At 41.1% G+C, this 8,818-nt stretch overlaps 1 pseudogene; it reads left to right on the forward strand.

Annotated features, from left to right (window-relative positions):
* Nucleotides 1–1,347: 1,347 nt before the first annotated feature.
* LOC139016730 (GTPase IMAP family member 4-like) lies at nt 1,348–5,749 on the forward strand (annotated as a pseudogene).
* The last annotated feature ends 3,069 nt before the right edge of the window (nt 5,750–8,818 follow it).

Consider the following 8,818-nt stretch of genomic DNA (forward strand, 5'->3'; position numbering starts at 1 on the left):
TTCCCACTTTACAAGAAGCTGTTTTCTACTCCCTATCTTTAAGGGATAAATACATAACTCTTTTTCCAAAAGGAGTGTCTGTCTTTCTAACAGTGTTTCAAGTTTATACTTGCTGGCTTCCTATGAGATGAGTCTGTCAGCCTATTCCAGTCAAAGTCCACTCTAATATGACTTCTATACACAGTTTTCTCTATTGCCAAACGTTTATAGGTAACAAGGAGACAAAATATTTAAAATGTAATATGATGTTTCTATTATACTAAGCATTGTTGAATAAGAAAAGAATAATCTTTTTCACAGATGTAGACTGGACAAAAAGATCAGAGAGAAAGAAAGAATCAGAGGAATTTTTTAATCAATTTATTTATTTGGCAAATATTTATGAAGTACTACTCTTTGTTGACTATTGTGCTTTCCCCAGGTAATAAGGGGAATACAAGACACAGATGGTCCTGCCATCATCACAAAGCTTACACCAAAAAGGGCAGCATAACAAGAGCAAACAACATCCAATAGTGATATGTGTTCTACAGGAACCACTGAAAATGTGATTGTAGCAAATAGCAAGTGGGCCCCAGCACAGCTTTATTGTTTGTAGTGATGCTGTTGAGGGGAAAGGTATTGGAGAGAAAAAAGATATTTTAGTTTTAAAGGCATCTGATCATAGAAGAAAACAGGATTGATGATGAGATAATAGGCTAGGAGCCCATTACATGGCAAACAAATAATACTGGCTTGGATGAAGATGAAGGTGGGAAGAATGAATAATTTTGCATGTTCTGGAGGTAGAATCTATGGGACTTGGTGGTGGACTGATGAGCAAATGATGAAATGTAACTGACCCCAAGATCCTGCTGCAGCCACTGGCTGAATGGGGATGAAATCTACTAAAATGGGGGCAGAATAATTTATGTGATCTGGAGACAGGACAGTTGGGAGGCTGGGGAGGTGAAGGGTTATATTTTGTCTAAGTTCTTTGTGAGATGCCTGCGAACTTGCCCAGTGGACAAGTTAAATGGGATATAAAAGTTCAGAACTCTGAGGTGGGTCTAAGCTACAGAGTACATACAAACAGCATTCAAAGCAATAATTTACTGAATAGATGGGAAAGGGCACCCAGAACCAAAGCTGAGGAAACACTTGAAACATGTTTGTGTAGAGAAAAAGCCACAAGTAAAACAAAACTGACAATGGGGAGATGAGGAGAAGTATTGGGAAATAGGGAAGTAGCAAGTTTATGGGAAAAATAAAAAACAAAAAACTGTTGGCTTCATGAGGTTTTGGTTTGCAGTTACTCCATTTCCCTAAAATGAGTTCTGTTTCTTATCTACAGGAATTCTACCTATGATGGCAGCTCAATTGCACAGTACGCCTTTCAACTTCAGTGAACCCAGGACCAGCCATAGTGAGAGGGTGCTCAGGCTTCCCAAGCCAGGTGGGATCGAGGGAACCTGACAGTGGATTCTCCTGTGCTCTCTGCCAGTCCCCATCTAAGCAAGAACAGAATATTCCCAGCCCCATTTCTTATGTTCTCTTACCTAACTCAGCTCTTTCTTTTCTCTCCACCCTCTGCACTGTCTCTTTATGATGCAGCATAACCTCTAAGAGGAAGAGTGGTTAAAGTATCCTGATTGATCCCAGGCTGATGAGTTTTTTTATTTCCTACTTCCTACAATGTGGACACATCAGAATGGCCAGTTGTAGCCTCTGTGGTTGTTTTGCTGCCACTCTCTTCAGCCTGAGAGAGGACTGGGAAAAGGGGATGTGGGAGGAATTGATTCATTCAGATTGCCAATTTTCCTGCTCCTGGTGGCCTCACTGTAACCAACAAATTCAACAGACTGGTTCACTCAGTTTCTCACACAACCCTCCTTTGACTTTCTTATCTATAGAAATAGACTATATCAGTTGAATGTTTGCTGGTTTGGCATCACACTACAACTTAGTACCCTAAAACCTCAACCATTTCTTTGGCAATCAATTTGATAGGTAGCTGGGCAGTCCTTGAGTCTGAGCCAACTGGGCTCATCTCAGCCAGACTCACTCATGCACTGGCAGTAAGCTGGTGGTTAAGTACACAACTGGATGATCTTTTTATTTTGTAGATTAAATTTATTGTGGTGACATTGGTTGATAACATTATAAAAGTTTCAAGTGTACAATTCTATTATCTATCATCTGTGTATTGCATTGTGTACTCACCACCCAAAGCCTTGTCTCCTTCCATCACCATATATTTCACCCACTTTACCATCTTCAACCTCTCATATTGTTGCCTATGACTCTGAGTTTGTTTGTTTGTTTGTTTGTTCCCCTGTTGCTTTCTATTTTATAGCCCATGTGAGTGAAATCATAGTTCTTGTCCTTTTTTCATCTGACTTATTTCACTTAGCATAATACTCTCAAGATCCAGCAACTGGATACTTTTGAATTGTATAGTCCCATTGTCATGTCTAGTAGTTAGCAGGCTCTTGGGCAGGCTAGGGTGATAAGGATAACCGGGCCTAATGTCCTTCATAATCAACCAGTTGCAGAGTTCTGAAGAGCAAGAAACAGCAAATCACAGGGCATCAGCATTTTTATAGTCTATTAGCATCATGCTTCTACTGCCCTATTGTCTGGAGCAAGTCACAGGGCCCACCCAGATGCAACAGGTGGAAAAACAGAATCAGCACCTTGTGGGAAGAGCTGCATATCCACATGCTAAAGAGGCGTTTATAGAGAGATGGGGTTAATTCATAGCCATATCTGCAGTCTATCACATAGACTGCTATATGCTATCAGCATTGGCAAATTGTTGCAGTGTTGGAGCTGGCCTTTGGTGACTTTTCAATTCACCTCCCATAATTTCTTACTTCTCTCTGGAAGACCAACTAATGCCCTCAGAATATCCTTAGGTTGGAGTCTTTCAGTGTGCTGCTAACTAAATAATAATCTGAACTCCCACCCACATTTTGTCTTAATTTTAGCCATCCTATAACCAGTGGTCTCATGTTCTGGAAATTTACTTCTCTCATCCCAGAATCCTGTTATCAAGTATGAGATACTCTGCCTTAGGGATGGTTTTTCTAATCCTTGGATTAGCAACAGCTTCACCTTAAAGTGTAGGGGAGATAGGGAATAACTACTGATTTTGTGGAAGTCCGAGTGGGGAGGTTCTGCAAAATCTCTCTTCTGATTGATATTTTTAAAAACTCATTCCAATTTACAGAACAGAAAAAGAGGGAACAATGGAAGTAAAGAGACCAGTGGGGGGACTGCTAAGTCATGGATGGTGATGGTAGCTTGGGCTAGTATGATGGTCTTCAGAATGGAGAGAAGCAGTCATATTTGGGGATGGAGCAAGAGAACTTGCAATGGGTCAGATGTGGAAGGTAATGGAGAGAGAGGAATCTGGAGAGATTCCTAGTTTGATCTGAGGTACTGGGTAAAAGGTGATGATATCTCTGAAAAATAAAATGGAGTTTACAATATTATCTGTAATATTGTCAGTGTGAAAATGTATACATTGACTCAAAGCAGACACATGTGGTTGTAATACAGGATTCCTCCCACAGGAATCAGTCTTATTCAAGGGCTGTGCTGACAGGGTCTTCCTTGGAGGAGAAACAGGCTCTCAGATGTGCTTGTCAGTTGACGTCTATGGTCCCAGTCTGTGCTCAACAAATTCTGACAACTTCAACTTTATACACACATGAAAGAGATAAACAGAGAATTACTGACTAGAAATAAGAAAGTGCTACATAGATGATTTGGTGTTTAACCTAAGACACAGTGATCTTTAAACATCAATCAGGTGGTAGTTTTATGCTGTTCTGTTATTAACTTCCAAGTGTCCTAGGAAGGAGACGTGCCTAACCAAGAGAAACTAAGAAAGTATAACTCGACTGATGCTACTCTGTATGAGTTGTTATTACTATTATTTATGTATCAAGAGATTTTAGAGTAACTCCAGAGAAATCTCAATACTTTCTGGCTAGCAGTCTTCTACGTATTAATTTAAGATAGGAAAACTTCACTAGATTTATAGGTTAAGGCAGGGGTCCTCAAACTAAGGCCCGTGGGCCACATGCAAATACAAATATTGTATTTGTTCCTGTTTTGGTTTTTTTGCTTCAAAATAAGATATGTGCAGTGTGCATAGGAATTTGTTCATAATTTTCTTTTAAACTATAGTCCAGCCCTCCAACAGTCTGAGGGACAGTGAACTGGCCCCCTGTTTAAAAAGTTTGAGGACCCCTGCGTTAAGTTCATAATATAAAAGTAAGGTATTTTATTCTCCTGTGGTTCAGAATCCCTGAAGAGGTGGCTGCATATGTGAAATATAAAGGAACACTTTGCCTTTCTGCCCAGGTGCCCTTTTTTCCCTTTCAGGGATGGGATGGCTTGAATATAATCCACCTACATTGCTTCTTAATGGGAAGAAGCAAAGTTCCATTTTGGATATAAATTGGGGGGAGGGGTTCTTCCCCTGTGATGTCCCAAAATCAGATTTGTGTTACTTCCTTCATTAACTTATGAGGAACAGCTACCAGCAGAGGCTCAGAGTTCTCACTTGTGTGCCTTCACCCATGGGCACTTAGCTTTCTAAGGTCAGAGAGAGTAGCCCAAAGGACTCCTGAGAAGGGCCTGGCATTCCCCAAGTCCTGCAGGAGGGAGGTGAGACCCAGGAGTTCCACAGATCTCCTGTGAGTGCAGAGGTGGCTCACAGACAGGAAACATTAATCTGTTTCTGAATCTCCACCTCCAGTGGGTGGGGCACAAGCAGGGTGAAAGGTTGGAAGTCAGTCCTAACACTGTGGCTTTTGTTTCCTGATTTCCCAGGGCTTGGAAATCAAGACCCCAGAGATTCACAACTGCGACTTGTCTTAGTGGGTAAGACTGGAGCAGGCAAAAGTGCCACAGGGAACAGCATCCTTGGAAGGAAAGCATTTCATTCCAGCATTGCAGCAAAATCCATCACCAAGGTCTGTCGGAAAGAGAGCAGCATCTGGAATGGGAGAGAAATTGTTGTCGTGGACACACCTGGCATTTTTGACACAGAGGTACAGGATGCTCACACACAAAGGGAGCTAATTGCATCCTCCTGACCACCCCCGGGCCTCACACTGTGCTCCTGGTAATCCCACTGGGCTGTTACACAAAGGAAGAACAAAAGGCTGTGGAGAGGTTGTCAATGTTTGGACCCAAAGCTAGGAGATACATGATTCTCTTATTTACCCAAAAAGATGACTTGGAAGACATTGAGTTCCATGATTACTTCAAGGAAGTTCCAGAAGCCTTTCAAGATCTGATGGAGCAGTTCAAGGATCGTCACTGTGAGTTCGACAATAAGGCGACAGGGGCTGAGCAGGAGGCTCAGAGGAAACAGCTGCTGGACCTGGTCCAGCACATACTGATGGAGAACAAGGGAAGATGCTACACTGATAAGATGTACCAAAGGGCCGAAGTTGAGATTCAGAAACAGATTCAAGTGATACAAGAACAATGTAGAGCTGAGCTGGAGAGAGAGAAAAGGAAGTTAAGAGAGGAGTATGAAGAGAACATTAGAAATCTAGGAGATAAATTGGAACAAGAAAAGAGAAAGGCAGAAATGGAGAAGCAATTTAAAGAAAAGGAGAATTACTATTCCTCCAGGCAGTAATGTGCCCGAGGTGAAGTTGAGAGTCAGAAAGATATACTTGACATAATCTTGAGAGCATTAAAGTTTGCTTCCTTTGTTTTCTCATTACTGTTCAAGGAAGGTTAAGCTAATGAAAATCTGTCTATGTTTCCGGAATATTTTCAAGTGTTCCTTCCCCATGTAACTCATTCCCCAAAGTCAGAACTCTCTGTTTCTGTTTCTCAAGTTCTCAGGACTGGGGAGTGTAATAAAGTTTCTTATTGGCAACTGGTAGCTATTTGATTTATTTAACAGGGGAGAGACACATTCTCAATTTGTAAAACTCCAAAGCAGAATGTATGCATGCTCCCTGTCTTCTGAACCATTTCTTAGAGACAGAGAAGGAGAAGGCAAGAGACCAAAAGACAATGACCCCAAGTTTTCTCTATTCCCGGGAACTGTTTCTCCTCTATATTCTTTCTAGATTGGCACATAATCTCTGCCTATGGCTTCTCCTCCACATTTTTGCCTTTGGGATGACAATGATCATTTTACCCATGTGGTTAACAGCAATCAATTATCTGCATTAGGTAATGGGTAGCTAGAGATACTTACAGAATTCCTTCAAATGAACATAAATTTGTTGAATTACATTCTTACGGAACTACTGAAATTGTTCCTTATCATCTGCACTCTGAAGAACAAAGAGCTGCCTAAAAAACAGATTACTCAGAACCCAACTAAGTGAAAGGCCAGAAAGAGCAAATGACACAGGTCCAACAGCTGAGAGAACAATGTTCAGTATATTCAGATGTTTCTGTAGAAAGTCTTTGAACAACCTTACAGTAACTACTTTGCTAAATAATTAGTTATCTCATTTTCTTGTGAAACTGTTACCACCACTCCTCCATCACCCTACACCTTGATGACTTACTACTAGGAGGGTCATCCCCACACTGCTTCCCCACCCACTTCAATTGTTTGCTTATTGCTACTATAATAAAAGTCTCCTATTCTCTCACATTCGCACAAAAGTGGAATTTCTTTTTTTTTTTTAATATATTTTATTGATTCTTTACAGAGAGGAAGGGAGAGAGATAGAGAGTTAGAAACATCGATGAGAGAGAAACATCGATCAGCTGCCTCCTGCACATCTCCTACTGGGGATGTGCCCGCAACCCAGGGACATGCCCTTGACCGGAATCGAACCTGGGACCCTTCAGTCCACAAGCCGACACTCTATCCACTGAGCCAAACTGGTTTCGGCAAGTGGAATTTCTTTTATCTTGGGAAATACCACTAATAATTCTTGAAAGAACACAGAGATGACTTTGACATTTTGGTAAAACTACAAGATGATTTTGAAGCTCAGCCTTGATCAACCCTAAGATCTCTCTCATTTGTCCTGAAAGTTTGGACCATGTTCTTAACCCCTCTTCCCAACAAAGACCATATTATCCTTGAATTCATTCATTATGTGCTGAAATTATGTGTAATCAAGGTTTCTGAGACATTTGTGTGCTTTCTGGTAATAAAAAGAAAAATCCCTTTAGAGCAAGCATGTCAAACTCAAAGGCTAACATGGGTCAAATAAACAAGGTTTAAGTTGCCAAAACCGGTTTGTCTCAGTGGATAGAGCGTCGGCCTGCGGACTGAAGGGTCCCAGGTTCGATTCCGGTCGAGGGCATGTATTTGGGTTGCGGGCACATTCCCAGTAGGAGATGTGCAGGAGGCAGCTGATCGATGTTTCTCTCTCATCGATGTTTCTAGCTCTCTATCTCTCTCCTTTCCTCTCTGTAAAAAATCAATAAAATATATTTTTTAAAAAAAACAAAAACAAGTTTTAAGTTTATGTGTGCCTCAAAAAAAAAAAGCTTCAATTTTCATAGAAACGTAGGTTTAGTTCAATAGAGACATGCTGAATACAAAGGGCTGATATAAATGAGTAATCATTAACATAAACTAATAGAATATTTTAATAAAAATTAATATTTTTTCTTGAACATTAAGTTACCAGACACTGAATAACTGCACAAATAAATAAACCTATTTTTCTTGTTGTCAGAAATTGAAATATTTTTTGTTGTGCACACCAAACAAGTCAGTCCAAGACTAATGACATGGCAATTGGCTGCTAAAATATTCACTGCTAATGTTAGTGGAGAGATATGGTGCACCTGTGAGTAAGGCGAGTAAGGGAAATGAATGCAACACGATTGTAGTAAGCAGTCATTAGCGAACGTTGTAGTTCATTATTAATAGTTATGTATAACAGGATATTGTAAAAATTAAGTTAATAAATTTTTATTAAAATATTTCTTGCATACTGTTATATTAGCTGGGCCGCAAAAATATTCACTGTGGGCCACATGCAGCCTGTGGGCCGCGAGTTTGATATGCTTGCTTTAGAGGTTCCAAAATGGCAGAGGAATAAATGGAAGCTACACAGACACTCTCCCAGAACCAAACTGGAATTACAACTAAAATACAGAAAAACCATCCTGAATAATCAACTGAAGACTAGCTGCAGAGAACCCCAACAACCAAGCATGGAAAAAGGAGACCACATCGAGACTGGTAGAAAGTGTAAAGACATGAGAGGGCTGGCCAGGTTCCCACAGAAAGCAGCTCAATATATCTCAGCTGTGGAGTTTTCTCAAATGAGCACTATGGGGTCTAAACCCCAAGCTGGGCCCCCAGCCCAGAACACCAGAACTGAGGAAGGTGCCCACATAACAATTAGTTCTGAAAAGCAGCAGGGTTTCTGTCTGAAAGGGAAAGACAGCTGGAAATGCAGGTATGCTCTTAAAGGGCCAACACACAACGTTTTGTGTGCAGCTACTCACCTTAGGCTCCAACAGAGGGAGGGTAGAGTGGACTAGAGCCTTATATGAGAAGAATCTAGGGTTGGTGACTCTGGGATACAGAAGGCAGCTGCCCAGTTCCCTGTGCTGAGTAATTCCCTTATGTTGCAGAGGACATCTTTCTCAGGCAGACATTTACCATCCAGACAGCGTTTGCCTGGAGGGCAAGCCATTGACCTACCCTGTTGGAAAATATCTCACCCCATCTCGGAGTCAATAGACTGAGGATCATCAGGACTGAATTATGATAAGACTGCAGGCAGAGGCAAGACTCTGGATGCTTTCAATCTTAACCTGATCTATTTCTGGGCCCAAGTTAGGAAAATCAGACCTTGCTGCACATCATGGTACA

This window comes from Myotis yumanensis, unplaced genomic scaffold, assembly GCF_028538775.1.
Source record: "Myotis yumanensis isolate MYYU_CA2020_CCGP unplaced genomic scaffold, mMyoYum1.0.hap1 SCAF_9, whole genome shotgun sequence".
NCBI lineage: Eukaryota > Metazoa > Chordata > Mammalia > Chiroptera > Vespertilionidae > Myotis > Myotis yumanensis.